Source organism: Schistocerca americana, chromosome 3, assembly GCF_021461395.2.
Source record: "Schistocerca americana isolate TAMUIC-IGC-003095 chromosome 3, iqSchAmer2.1, whole genome shotgun sequence".
Taxonomy (NCBI): domain Eukaryota; kingdom Metazoa; phylum Arthropoda; class Insecta; order Orthoptera; family Acrididae; genus Schistocerca; species Schistocerca americana.
Genome location: NC_060121.1, coordinates 77,814,083 through 77,829,550, shown reverse-complemented (window position 1 = coordinate 77,829,550; position 15,468 = coordinate 77,814,083).

The window sequence follows — 15,468 nt, the reverse complement described above, 5'->3', positions numbered from 1 at the left end:
CTATATGAAAACGAGTGAGGAGGACCTCGTCATGTCAATGTAGCTGGAAGGAAGTACGCCACTACCATGTTGTGGGCTTTACTACACGGAGCGGATTGAATTGGATTGACAGTCACTTCCAAGCCATTCATCGTTCCAATACCGCAAGACTCTCGAGCGCCACAGCATGGTGATAGGAAGCACGGGCTAACACAGTTAATTACCTGAGGGTGAAGACATGCCTCATTGGCTGCTAGATCTGCTCTTTCATTCCCCGCAATTCCCATGTTACCTGGTCCCCCGCAGAAATACAATTCATTCTACAGTCATGGTAGTTGGAGGGGGCATCGTGGATAGTCTCGACTACTTTATCTGCCGGGTATGTACGTTTCAGCGAGTGAAGGGCAGTTACAGAATCGGAACAAACAAGAAATTTGGCACTGGAAAAAAGTCTTATCTGCATCAATGACAGTAAAGCCTTGAGGTAGTCGGACCTTGATGACATGATACAGGAAAACATAGAAACCCACTGAATCCCTGTTTCGACCCATCTGTAAAAACAGCTACATAATGCTATCACACCAAATCTAAAATCACTCTGGGCCTCTGCAGTAACCTGGGGACCAGACTGTTGAAACGCTGGAATTGGGGTCGCTCTTGCCCCACACTGATTAACTCCAGTACACATTGCATTGTGGCTCGTATAACATTCTAGAGATGGACGAGCCACAGTATGGTGTGTGGGCAAAGTCTGACGAACTTACATGGCTGACGCACCATGAGGAGCTGCTGCTGGATGGTAAGTGGCGATTCTGCAGGCTCAGTATGGGACGGTTCCTATAAGTACCCATGGCCAGCCAAAGCTCTTTATGGTGGACAATGACAATGATCCTCAAATGAGGCAGCCTCACTAATCCATACACCGTGCACCTGTAGTCCAGCTACAGGCACACGAAGGCACTATAAAATTGGGAGACATGGCCTCTCTGCCCCCACATGACCTGCGGCTAAGGCACTTCATGTTCAGTGTCTTCAGTGTTCTGGCTTCCAAGTCCTCAGGTGAGGCAAACACGACAATCTGGAATCAAAGAGGCTCAGAAACCTCACCGAGTCTCAAATTCGGGATGGTGTCCCTCATATGTAATCCAGGTAAATTGAAAATACTGCGAGACAAACTCACGCACACGCACACACTTTTATGCAGAAAACTAAACGCCTCTTTGAAGCCCACTCCTGTAATCTCTGCACTAAGTTGCAACTGACGGCTCACTGTTACAACACCAGAGGAGGAACAGAAAACAGCAAAATCGCCCACAAATAAGTATCACTGTACAGTACAGTACCATAGACTTACGGTTTATGGTTATGGCAAAGAGGGTAACACTTTGAAAACTGCTCTGAGTGATGGTATTCTCTGCTCGAAACTGACAGTGAGTGAACAAGTCTGCTCATAAAAACCTTCAGACAGTTAGGTGGCCACGAAAGCCCATTGATACAGTTGTGCAAGAATACAGTGTCTCCAAGCAGTATCGTTCACCTTACTGATATCTAAGAATGTGCCAATGCAGTGATGTTTATGTACGAAACCCCTGCCTATAGCATCACCCCGACCACAAGAGCAAGTATTGGTCGAACCCCACAAAGGACATGATGGGCGTTGAAGTCTCCCAGGAGGAGGAATAGTTGCTGGAATTGTGCGATAAGATCCATGAGAGGCTCATAGTCTAGTACATCTTGCGGAGGTAAATACAGTGAGCAGACAGTAATCGTTCAACACACACTAATTTGAACTGCAACAGCTTACAGGTCAGCAGCGAAGGGGATAGCAGAGTTGTGGTGCGCATTAGTGACTAACACTGAGCCACCTGCCTTGGCCCTTTGCCCTAATAGGTTATCGTTGCAGTATAGCGTGTATCCCTGTAGCACAGGGACACCTGTATCTTTAAAATGTGTGTCTCGTAAACAAAAGCACTAGGGACGAGCTTGTGCTATGAGTTTCAGTTCCTCCATAAGTCCCAAACCCATTCATTTTCCACCGTAGTGGGGAAGCCATGTCATCGGTGTGGTTTTAATTCATCCCTATCTTTGTTCTGGGGAGGTTAAGCACTTTAAGAGCGAGAGGGAGTGGAGGGGCTGCCTGGATACAAAGCATATAACTATGATATCCTCATCAGTCAGATGGTAAAAAATGACATCCGACAGGGCTCAGGCCAGCTTTCGAGCCAAACGTCATGAGCCTTTCCCTGCACCCTGTCCCTCTGAGGATGAGGGGAAAGGGGCCTTGAGAGGCACTCCGCTCTTCTTGTTCCTTCTGGGTACTCGCTGTGGAACCGTTGTTGGTCTTCCTGGTGCAACTGCCTGGATTGTTTTTCCTTACTCTTTTTCCCCTTGACATGTACACGTACAAGTACAGGTGCGTGTGGTGGATACAGGCACATCAGGTGTCGTCTGTGTCGATGTGTCCGCCTTAGAAATAGGTTTCTGCACCATGGAAGAATATGAGGAGGCATACACAGAGGGTTTCGTCGTCTCCTATTCTTTTTGCTTCGGCATAGGGGATCCGCTTACTCACTTATCTCCTATATTTTGTATTCTTCAGCGAAAGCAGGGCAGTCTTGGCTCCAGACTGGGTGGTTCCTACAGCAGTTGGTACAGATTGCTGCAGACGGGCAGTCAGTACCAGCGTCATGAGCGTCTTTCCACAGTTCCTGCAGATCACTTCACGTCCACAATTCGTGACTAAGGCCGAAACGCTGGCATTTATAGCACTGCATAGGGTTGAGAATCTAAGGCCGAACATAAGTCGAAGGAATCCCACTATACAATGTTCAGGCAGTGTCCGAGAATTGAATGTGACAATGAAAGTAGCAGTGTTTTCAGTTGCTCTGATATTCCTGCGTGTCTGTTGCTCCACATCGACTATTCCCTGCTTCATTTCTGCTATGTTCATGTCCATGATCTCTGGACATGTGACAAGGCCCTTACTGGAGTTGAGAGAGCTGTGAATCTCAACAATGGTATCATAGTCACCCAGTTTCTGCGGTTTCTTAAGAATGTCTACCTGCTTTGACCTATTAGTTTCGACCCATTATGCAAGCTTGTTTTAGATTTTAATGTTATAGAACTGCCTTCCAAAACCTTATGAATATAAAAGGGGGACAGTTTTTCAAACGCCCCTTCTTCCTCTATCACCAGAAATACGCCATTATTCACGACTCCACGAGACCTGTTACCGCAGTCCAAAGTATTATTAGGAGGACTAGCCTCTCCTTGTTTTGGATGAATGGGTGTGAATACTCCCAGGCGGTACACCCTTCCCGTTGAGAGGAGAAGATGATTCCGAGGGTTCCATGTCGGTCCCACGGGCAACTAGGGAAATAAGGGTCTACTCAGACAGAGCCCCACATGCCTGAGTAAGCCTTATACAACTGAGGTGATGCAGGTTTCCCAGCGATTGCCCACTAACGACTGTTCCGTCTCAACAACCACGCATCCCATCAGCACACAGCACACCTTGAGATAGAGGGTATTTTTGTAGAGGTTTATCCCGTCCTCGCAATACGGGCGATTAAGCCAAGATCATCATTCCCCGAGACATACAACATTCCATTGCTGCACCGCTTGGTGGTCCCTGAAGCGTGACCAGAGCTTATGGTGACAGGGGAATGGTGGCGCTTACCAGTCCCCAGCTCAAGAACCCCAGTTTCGCCAAGCCCATACCCAGCAAATCAATGCTGAGCCCCTGAGGGCGGCTCATTCTGACTATATGACTGTCCCAGTCCATTAGCTCTACTGAAGAGTCAAGAGACGTCAGACAGTAGGACGTCGACATTTTTACTTCGACTCTGTCGATGGTGGACGCTTAGATTTTATTTGTTGCCCTGGGTATCCTTTGGTACTGCCGTGGTACTGGCACTGCTGGACGGTGGACCAGACGACCTTTAGAGGAGGGAGCTCTGCACGTTAGCAATAACAGACTTGTCTGATGTTTTGGGAGTACGCTTGAAAGGAACTGCAGAAGTGCACTGGCAAACGCAGATGCTAGCGCTGAGACTAGCAAGCTCCATTTGGATAGCAGCATCGGTCTTCTGAACTGGTTGCTTCAGAGTGGACACAAAGGAGGTAGCAACCTTCAGAGGTTCCATGGCCTTACCGATATTTTTTGTCTCTCCATATGAGATACGTTTCTTTGCTTTGATTTACAGTACCTTCCTATCTTCAAGAGACACTCTGCAGTCCGTGCTGCAGACTGGGTGATAGCCAGAGCAGTGTACATGATGTGGAGAAGTTGCACAACCTACACCTTCATTGACAGCCTTACGAAATTTTATCCCTTACAACCTGAGGTGGTGTGTCCGAAGTGCTGCCATGTAAAATAGGGCATCAGGTTAGGTAAATAAGGCCGCACACTGAGGTGGGGGAAATCATCCTTAATGTGCTCCGGAAGTTTTGTGCAGCCGAAAGTCAGTATAAATGAGTGACTTAACAAGCTCGCCATTCACCAATTTCATTTATGTTCTCTACATCAACGATGCCTTCCTGGGACCATGCACCTGTCAGCTCTTCTCAGGGAATGTCAACTAGATCCCTTCAAGTCACAACACCTTTGCAAAGATTTAAGGTGTTTTGCAGCTCGGTTTCAGGTTCTTGACTTGTTGGCAATTGGATGTTTCTACCAACATGGATCCGTTTCACAAGCACTTCACATATTTTAAGCTTTCAGCGATTCCCTCTAACCCTTTCTGTATGTAAAATGGCGGAACTTTCTAAAAGCTCCCTTCTTTCTGTTTAGTTGTAAGAAACACATTATGGCCACCAGAACGAGTTCTATTACTCAATACCAAGCCCAAGTCTGGAGGACTGGTACCTGCCAGTGGCCCACCCTTTCCACTGGAAAGAGAAGATTTCGTAAGATCCATGCTGGTCGCACAAGACAGAGCCCCACATGCCTTCGTAAGTCTTATGCAACTGAGGTGTGGCATGTTCCCCAGAGGTTGCCCACTAACAACTGTTCCACTTAAACAGCAATGTATCTCATTAGCATGGAGCACACCTTGAGACTGAGGGATTTTTTTAGAGAGGTTTTTACTATTCTCGTGATCCAGGCAATCAAGTTGTGATCCTCATTCACTGTGACACACAACATTCTGAGGCCAAGCTGAACACTGCTCGCTGAAGCACGCCCGGCGCTTATGGCGACAGACGACAGGCAGCGCTTGCCAGCCCCAGCTCAGGAACAACGGGGATCACCGAGCCCGTACTCGCCAAATGAATGTTGATCCCCTGATGAGGGCACCTGCTCGCAGCTTTGTGTAGGCCCCCAATATTTTTTTATCACTTCTGGCGGTGTTTTTGAATGTCTCAGATTTCAGTGCAGGTGCACACATTGGTCCAAGTATCAGGTGTAGCTCAGCCCACTTCCACAGTAGTAACAAAAATTGAAGGTAGTCACAATTATATTATTTTATCAGCTTTGGCTCATGACATCCTTGGGGAACATTCAAACACATCCAGCAGCTGCTATCCCATGTAGGAAATCAACGAGCCTGTTGCCGTTATCTGGAGGTAATGGAGCATGGCTGTATCCAGACGTAATTAGACTCTGGCGCGCGTTTTAAAAACAACGATGAAAAGCCGAATGGTTTTACCAGTAGCATCCTGCGACGAGTGTGTTATAAATCGTCGTTTGGTGTTTTATACGACCACGAGTTTTGGTCATTTATTTCTACCCTAAATAACCAGACTTGTATGCAGGTGTATAACATGGGGTGCCCACTCGAATAGGCCCCACAAACTTTTAGTAGCTGCGATGAAATTGCGCCATGTTATTTGTAGTATCTGACGTGGTAATACTGCACTTTGCAGCATCGTTTGAAGCAAAAGTTTGTTTCTGTACATTCCTGTGACTGGAGCTCAACATTCTGTTTTTAGTGACAATGTAAAATGCTTTCCATTGTAGAGCACGCTTTTCTTGTGAACTAATATTGGATTACTGGTTTTATCAAGACACGTCAGAAAATGTTTGTTGAATGGTTTGATAAGCAGCATATACCGCCTAAATTTTGCGCACATAATTTAGTGTACAAGATGGAGAGCAGTGGAACTGTATTAGATATTCATGGCAGAAGACTACCGTCATTATTGAGAGAAAAAGTGAAGTGAAACAACGATTGTTGGGCTCTCCTGCAAACTCTGTTCGACGTTTATCTCTGGAGTTTGGAATGTCCCACGGCTGTGAAGAAAGCCGTTATGTATCCATAAATATTTACTGTTCGTGGAGGTATGAACCATCTACGCAACTAAATGAAAGCTGTTTGTTGCCATACACGCTTCGCTTCTTTTATTATTGGAAGCACCATCAGTGGCCTGAAATCAAAGTTTCTTTTTATACATACAATAAACGTATTATGTGATACAATATGCTGCTATATTACATTTTGTCGTGTTTCTCTTGTTTTTTAAATTAGATGCACTTTTGTAGCCCAAGTTCCGCATTGTGAATGTATCGTACGGTGATACGATTTAACATGTGTGTGGTTCTGGAGATGTATTTGTTAGTCTTTGTACTCCAGCTGGCCGATTTTGGCGTTCTTTCATCCACATTTGCCACATCGCATGTTTCACTTACGCTTTCCATTTGGTGGTCAACATATGCGGTTTTTGGTGTGTAGTGTTGCCAACTGATGTGTGTGTCTTTTGATGTGTTGTGTTGTATTTTTTTTCATAGGTCATATCCACCCAAGTCAAAACTATAGAGGAGTTAAATGACGATATGTTAAATGACGATATGTTCGTCCTAATGGAAAGGATAGGAACCATCTGAACTAGGCACATAGAAAAAGGGCCAAAAAACACCATACAAACCTGGAGATCCAAAACTAAAAATTAAATGGACTTCACCACATTGCTTTGGCGGATAAAAAGTAGGTAAAACGCGGGCGACAGCCCGTACGACATTTGCTAAAACAGCTGATAAATCAGATGGCAAACCAAAGATGGAACGTAAATTAGTAAAAAAAAGGCATTCCTGCAGGTAGTGGCGGACAGTTAAAATTTAGCCGCAATGCATACAAAGTGGTGGGGCAGCAAAATAGAGCAAATGACAATGGCTAAAAAAGGCTGTGCCCAAAAGGCAGCAGAGTTAAAATCATCTCCTCCTGGCGGGAGGGCCGAGAGGTGGTCGTCCAAGTTACCGGAAGAGGCTTTTTAAGCAGAAGCTTATTCCCATGAAGGGAGGACCATTGACGATTCCAAAGGTACACGACCTTCTCACAGACGACAATGCAGAAATCATCGGAGGGAATAGAGGTACTCACAGGCTGAGGTAAGAACTGCAGTCTTGGCAGCAGCGCCAGCAGCCTCGTTTCCTGGCAGACCGACATGACCAGGGACCCACAGAAACATTACATTGGCTCCGCCAAGAGTGAGTAAGTGGCAGTTTTCCTGTACACACTGCAGTAATGGATGAGCAGGTTACAGCGCACAAAGACTTTGGAGGGCGCTGAATGAATCTGAGCAGAGGACACAGTTCAGAAGGCTGTGTCGTCAGAAGTACTCCACGGCCTGATACAAGGTGAAAAGATCAGCTGTAAATACTGAGGAGTGGCCCAGAAGACGATATCAAACGACACAGGTGCCAATGATGAATGCACACCCGACCCCATGGTCAGTCTAAGAGCCATCAGTGTATACGAAGGTACTATCGCTAAGTTCCATGCGAAGATCATGGAACTGAAAGTGATAGAGCGAGGATGCAGTAGTGTCCTTAGGAAGCGAATGAAGACCAAGGTTAACGTGGGCCGCTTCTAGAAGGCAAGGTGGTGAAGGGTTCACACCCACCAGGAAAGTAGCAGGTAGTGTCTAGTTAAACCACCAGAGCAACGGCAGAAAGCAGGTTACAGGAGGTAACAGAAGAGGGAGGGAGACACCCCATCTGGCGATCGAAGTAGTCATGGAAGGAGGCATAGATGGGTGGCCACACATGTCAGGAGAAAGTGATGGTGGTAGGACAGTGGTAGGTCAGCAGCTTCAGCATACAGACTCTCAACCAGGTTAGTGCAAAAGGTGCCCATGCCCAAACAGATGCCACGATGGTGGATAGTGTTGAGACGGCGTAAGAGGGATAGATGTACACACACACATAGAGCACCCATAGTAGAGTTCCAAATGGACAAGGGACTGGTACAAATGGAGGGCAGTGGTTCGGTCGCCACCCCAGGAAGTACCATTGAGGGACCACATATAGTGGGCTGCCAGGTAAGACACATGGGAGGACCAGGAGTTTTCTATCGAGCAAGGGCCCTAGGAATTTCGTAGTTTCAACTAATGGAATAGCAGCAGCCCAAGGTGGTGGGAGAAGCCAGTTGCACTGCCATAAATTCATACAGACTATTTCGCCAGTAATAAAACTAAAGCCACTGTCAAGGCTCTAGGTGTAAAGACAATCAGGACATTGCTGAAGACCACTCCATGAGGTCTGTGGAGAACTCCAATAGATAGCAAAATCATCAAAAAAAAAGGGAGCCAAAGATGACTGATGGGAGACAGGCCATTATATGGTTAGAGGAATTAACAAAGAGGATGACACTCAGGACAGAACCCTGAGGCTCGCCGGTTACCTGAATAAAGGTATCCGAGGCAAAATCTCCATGCACCTTGAAAAGTCTGTCTTCTAAAAGTTCCTGAGGAAACAGGGCAGGTGCCCATGGAAGCCCCACCTGTGAAGAGTTTGGAAGATACCAGTTCTCCAGCAGGAGCCCTAGACCTTTCCAAATCGAAAAACGCGGCCACAGTCTGGGATTTCAGCAGAAAATCATTCATGACATGAGTGGACAAAGTAATGAGATGGTCAACCGCAGAACGGTGTGCTCGAAATCCACACTGTGCAGTGGTTAGTATACTGCGAGACTAGAGCCACCATATCAGCTGGCTATGAATTGTACGTTCTATCACTTTGGAAACACAGCTGGTGAGAGGGATGGGGCGGTAGCTAGAAGCTAGTTTTTTGTCCTTACTAGGCTTAGGTATGGGTACGACAGTGGCTTCTCGCCAACATCCGGGAGATGTTCCCTGTGCTCATATGCAGTTGTTACACATAAATTGCTTGGCTGCAAGAGAAAGCAAACGGATAGCACATGGGAAGCGCTCGCTCGAGTATCTGTCAGAAAGAACAGACCACTCAGTACGATGGGCAAGCTGGGCAGCTCTGAAGTATAGGTCCAAGTGGGAATAGGTGTGCAATAAGTCACTAAGGAATGTGGTGCTCCTGTGTTAAAGCACAAGAGATTGAGTCGATTAAGAGGATCAGCCAACAGGGCACCTCTCAGCCAGGTTCTGAGAGAACCCCAAAGGGGATGACGCACGTTAAAGTCACCGAGTAGCAGAAATGGGTGAGGTAGCTGCCCAAGAAGCTGAAGGAGGTCTGCCCTGGTAACATCAAATGATGGAGGAACATAAAGGGTACAGAGGGAAAACGTTAGGTGAGGAATGAAAAGGCGAACTACAACACTTCTAAGATGGGTAGTCAGGGAGATAGGTTGACTATGAATGTCATCCCATTTTGTTTTATTTTTTTTGGTTTTTAAGGCGCAAAATTGCTATGGTCATTAGCGCCCGGCCCTTGACTTAGGAAACAGTAAAAAAACGAAATTGAAAACCAGCAGCAATGGGAACAAAATCATAAAATTGGAGAAACTAAAAGCAGAAGGAGGGCTTAAAAATCCACTACAGAAAGGAGTTGGTTGTCCCCAAAAAAAGATTCAAATAACTAACGTCATTTCACTGGCACTAATAAACTGGAGAACGCAGTCGGCTCAGCGCGTGTCATCTGCTAAAATCGACGATAGATCAGGCGATAGCTGTAGACGGGAGCGAAACGGATTAAAATAGGGGCAAACAATTAAAAGGTGTCTTACCATCCACAGCTGAGAGCAGTAGGGACAGAGTGGGGGAGGATCGCCGCTTAACAGATATCGATGGCTAAAAAAACAGTGGCCTATCCGGAGCCTAGTTAAAATTACCTCCACCCAACGACGCGTTCAGGGGGAAGAGGTCCAAGCACACGGAAGAGCTTTCACGTCCCGCAATTTATTATGGGGAAGTGTCGACCAATGCGCGTGCCATAAATGAACAACACAAAGACATAAAACGCTCCGCAGATCGGCGAAAGGAATCGATTGAATAGCTGGTCGAAGAAGAGAGACTGCAGCCTTGGCTCCAATATCAGCCGCCTCATTTCCACAGATACCAACGTGTCCCGGGAGCCAGAGGAACGCCACCGAGACGCCCCCCCAGGTGGAGCAAGCGCAGACAGTCCTGAATCCGGTGGACCAGAGGGCGCACAGGATAAAGAGCTTGGAGACTGAGGAGAGAGCTGAGAAAATCTGAGCAGATAACGTACTGTATCCGCTGATGGCGGCGGATGTAGTGGACAGCCTGGAGAACAGTGTAAAGCTCCACAGTATAAACCGAACACTGCTCGGGAAGCCGAAAGTGATTTGGGGAGTCACCAACAATATAGTCACTCCCTACACCTAACGATGTTTTCGAGCCGTCGGTGTAAATAAATGTGGCGTCCGTCATTTGTGCACATAGAGCAGCAAATGCCCGACGATAAACAAGTGTAGGGGTACCATCCTTGGGAAATCGACAAAGGGCACAGAGCAGGCTGATCCGGGCACGGAGCCAAGGCGGTGTTGTACCCCAAGTTGTCAAGAAGGTTTTAGGAAAGCGGAAGGGAAGAGAATGGAGCAGTTGACAGAAGCGGACTCCCAGGGGTAGTAGGGAGGAGGAGCGGCCTGCATACCCTACATCAAAGGAGGCGTCGAAAAAAAGGTCACGGGCTGGATTAGCAGGCATGGAAGACAGATGGCTAGCATAACGACTCAGAAGGACTGCTCACCGATTGGACAGCAGAGGTTCAGCAGTCTCAGCATAAAGGCTTTCCACAGGGCTGGTGTAAAAAGCTCCAGACACTAAACGTAATCCACGGTGGTGGATAGAGTCGAGACGCCGAAGAATAGACGGCCGAGCAGCGGAGTAGACTATGCTTCCATAATCCAATTTCGAGCGCACTAAGGCGCGATAGAGGCGGAGAAGGACCACTCGGTCCGCTCCCCAGGAGGTACCATTCAGGACACGGAGGGTGTTAAGGGATCGCAGACAGCGAGCCGAAAGATAGGAAACGTGGGAGGACCAGCACAGTTTTCTGTCAAACATATGACTTAAGAATTTAGCGATGTCTGAAAAAGGAAGGTTGACAGGACCTAGATGTAAGGAGGGCGGAAGAAACTCCTTACGTCACCAAAAATTAACACAAACGGTCCTACTGGGAGAGAAACGGAAGACGGTTTCGATGCTCCAAGAGTGGAGGCGATCGAGACATCCTTGAAGACGTCGTTCAAGAAGGCTGGTCCGTTGAGAGCTGTAGTAGATCGCAAAGTCGTCCACAAAGTGGTAGCCCGAGACATCAGGAATGAGACAATCCATAATTGGATTGATGGCAATGGCAAACAGTACAACACTCAGCACGGAGCCCTGGGGTACCCCGTTTTCTTGGGAGAAGGTACGGGAGAGAGTAGTGTTCACCCGCACCCTAAATGTGCGCTCTGCCATAAATTCGCGAAGAAAAAGGGGCAGCCGACCTCGAAAGCCCCAGGAGAACAGTGTGCGGAGGATGCCTGTTCTCCAACAGGTATCGTATGCTCTCTCCAGATCAAAAAATATTGCTACTGTTTGGCGTTTCTGGAGAAAATTGTTCATGATATAAGTGGAGAGAGCAACAAGATGGTCAACTGCAGAACGATGCTTTCGGAATCCGCATTGGGCAGGTGTTAAAAGACTGTGGGATTCCAGCCACCAAGCTAAACGGTAATTCAACATACGCTCCAAAACCTTACAGACACTAATCGTGAGGGAAATGGGGCGATAGCTAGAGGGGAGATGTTTGTCCTTTCCCGGTTTCGGAACAGGAACGACGATAGCTTCCCGCCATCGTCTGGGAAAAGTACTGTCGGTCCAAATTCGATTATAAAGGCGAAGGAGGTAACGCAGACTATGGGTTGACAAATGCAGCAACTTTTGGACGTGGATACCATCCGGTCCTGGGGCGGAGGAGCGAGAAGAAGAGAGTGCATGTTGGAGTTCCCGCACGGAGAAAACAGTATTGTAGCTTTCGCGATTTTGAGAGGAGAAAGCAAGAGGTCGCACTTCCGCTGCTCGTTTCTTCGGGAGAAACGCTGGTGGGTAATTGGAAGAGCTCGAAATCTCAGCAAAGTGCTGACCCAACGAGTTAGAAATTGTGACGGGATCCACGAATGTATCATGCGCGACAGTGAGCCCAGAGACCGGGGAGAAACTAGGCGCGCCTGAGAACCGACGAAGCCAACTCCAAACTTCCGAGGAGGGAGTGAAGGTGTGAAATGAGCTAATAAAGAATTTCCAGCTTGCCTTCTTGCTATCGCGGATGACACGACGGCATCGCGCACGGAACTGCTTATAGCGGATACAGTTGGCCAAAGCAGGATAGTGGCGAAAACGCGGAGAGCACGTCGCCGCTCACGTATTGCAACACGGCATGCCTCGTTCCACCAAGGAACTGGGGGGCGCCGGGGCAATTCGGAGGTGTGTGGTATTGAATGTTCCGCAGCTGTAAGAATAACGTCGGTAATATGGGTGACCTCATCGTCGACGCTGGGAAAGTGACGGTCATCGAATGTTGCTAGAGATGAAAAAAGTGTCCAATCAGCTTGGGCAAACTTTCAGCGTCGCGGGCGCATGTATGGCAGTTGAGGCTGCAGTCTAAGGACACATGGAAAGTGGTCACTCGAGTGTGTATCATCAAGGGCGAACCATTCGAAGCGCCGAGCTAGCGGAACAGTACCGACCGCAAGGTCCAAATGAGATAAATTTGTTGTGGAGGCAGATAAAAATGTAGGGACCCCAGTGTTGAGGCAAACTAGATCCGCTTGGTGGAAGACGTCTAGCAATAGTGAGCCACGTGGACAAGGATGTGGAGATCCCCAAAGCGGGTGGTGGGCATTTAAGTTCCCAACCGTCCAATAGGGGGGTGGAAGCTGACCGAGAAGATGAAGGAGATCAGCTCGTGCCATTGGTGTGGACGATGGAATGTATACAGTACAAAGAGAGAACGTGTATCCGGAAAGGGAAAGACGGACGGCGACAGCTTGGAAGGAAGTGTTTAAATGGATTGGGTAATAATGGAGAGTTTCATGGAGAAGAATCATGAGTCCTCCATGTTCTGGAGTGCCTTCAACATAGGGGAGATCATATCGGACGGACTGAAAATGAGGGAGAGCAAAGCAGTCATGGGGACGCAGCTTTGTTTCCTGAAGACAGAAGATGACCGGCGAGTAGGATCATAAGAGGATCGACAATTCATCCCGATTGGCTCGAATACCACAGATATTCCAGTGGATAATGGACATAGGGTGAACAGAAAATGGAGGAATGTGACCAAGGGTGCTGTCAACTCAAAGACTGCTCAGAGCTTGCGACCAACAGCATGGAATGGCATTCAGCTGAAGGCAGAAGATCCTGATCCATAGGTTGGTCAGGAGCAGCTCCTGCCACCAGCGATCGGCCGGTGGACCGGCCACCAGCAATGCACCTCGGCGACACAGAAGACGGCCGAGGGCGATTTCCGCCAGGTGGTGCTGTAGATGGGACACGCCTTGGCGGAAAAGGAGAGGAACTGCGTTTCTTTGTAGCCTTCTTGGAAGTATGAGGTTTAGATGAAGGAGGAACCGATGGTTGGGAAGTTGCGGTACATAAAAACTCTTCATGAGTATGCTCTTTTTTCGAAGTCTTGGTGTCTGACTTTTGGGATCGAGATTTAGTAGAACCCGACGAAGGGTGAGCCAGAGAGTGAGCAGGCGAGAGTGGTGAGGTTGAACGGGCGATCATTGCGGTGGCCGATCTGACGACCGTGGCACTAAAGGTGAGGTCGCAAGTCTGCGTGGCCGCCTCCTTTGTTGGCTGAGGAGAAGCAAGGACAGTGCTGTATTTTCCTGTCTGAGGCACGGTGGGCTGTCGACTGGCGAATAATTTTCGAGCAACAAAAGTCGACACGTTTTCCTTCACTCTTATTTCCTGGATGAGCTTTTCGTCCTTAAAAACGGGGCAATCTCGAGAGGAAGCAGCGTGGTCACCCATACTGTTGATGCAGCGAGGGGATAGAGGTGGACAAGCACCCTCATGGGCATCCTTGCCACACAACACATTTGGCCAGATTGGAACAGGACCGGCTGGTGTGATTGAACCGCTGACATCGATAGCAACGCGTAGGGTTTGGGACGTAAGGGCGAACGGAAATTATCTCATAGCCTGCTTTGATTTTCGATGGGAGTTGAACTTTGTCAAATGTCAAGAAGACAGTGCGGGTTGGAATGATGTTCGTGTCAACCCTTTTCATAACTGTATGAACAGCGGTTACGCCCTGGTCAGACAGGTAGTGCTGAATTTCTTCGTCAGACAATCCATCGAGGGAGCGTGTATAAACGACTCCACGAGAGGAATTTAAGGTATGGTGCGGTTCCACCCGGACAGGGAAGATGTGGAGCAGAGAAGTACGCAGGAATTTTTGTGCCTGGAGGGCACTGACTGTTTCTAACAACAGGGTGCCATTCCGTAATCGGGAACAAGACTTTATAGGACCTGCAATTGCGTCCACACCTTTCTGAATAATGAAAGGGTTGACCGTGGAGATGTCGTGACCTTCGTCAGACCGAGAAACAACAAGGAACTGTGGCAACGATGGAAGAACTGTCTGTGGCTGACAGTGAATTTACGTTTGTGAGCAGACATAGTGGAAGGTGAGGAAACCATTGTGGAAGAATCCCCCTTGATTACCGGTGTCTCCGATGGCGCGGTCCTCCCTTGTGGTGGCCCTCACTGAGGGCACTCCCGGCTTAGGTGATTGTTCACACCTCAGGTCACACCTCCCGACAAACGGACGGAGGGACCAATCGGCACTTTCGGAAGGTATCAGCTCGGGTAATCACCCCTCCCTGGGCCTGGCCGTTACCAGGTGGTACGTACGTGTCCTACCTGTCTACCCGGGGCGGGGAATTACGCGTTATCCCGTCACCGGCTATGCATGAAAGTGCGTGGGTCGGCCTTCAGACACGCACAGGGAGGAAAAAAGAGAAAGAGAAAGGAAATAAGAGGGGTCTCAAACGCCGCAGCGGAGAAAAGGGCAAAGAGAAGAGGGAAGGAAAAGAGAAGGACAGAGGAAGGACGAAGACTTGCAAGTTAGAAAGCAAGGAATTTGTAACAGTTTCGAGCGTCCGTCTCCGGACGTAGGCACAAACCATACTCCCAGAGGGGGAGAAAGGGAAGGAAAGAGCCAGAGGTGAGGGGGGGGGGGGGGGGCAAGATGGGGGACGGGGAAGGATGCGGAAAGGGAAGGTATGCAGCCCGGAAAGGAAGGAGGGCCACATTAGCTCGGGGTCCCGTGCTTGCTACGCATGT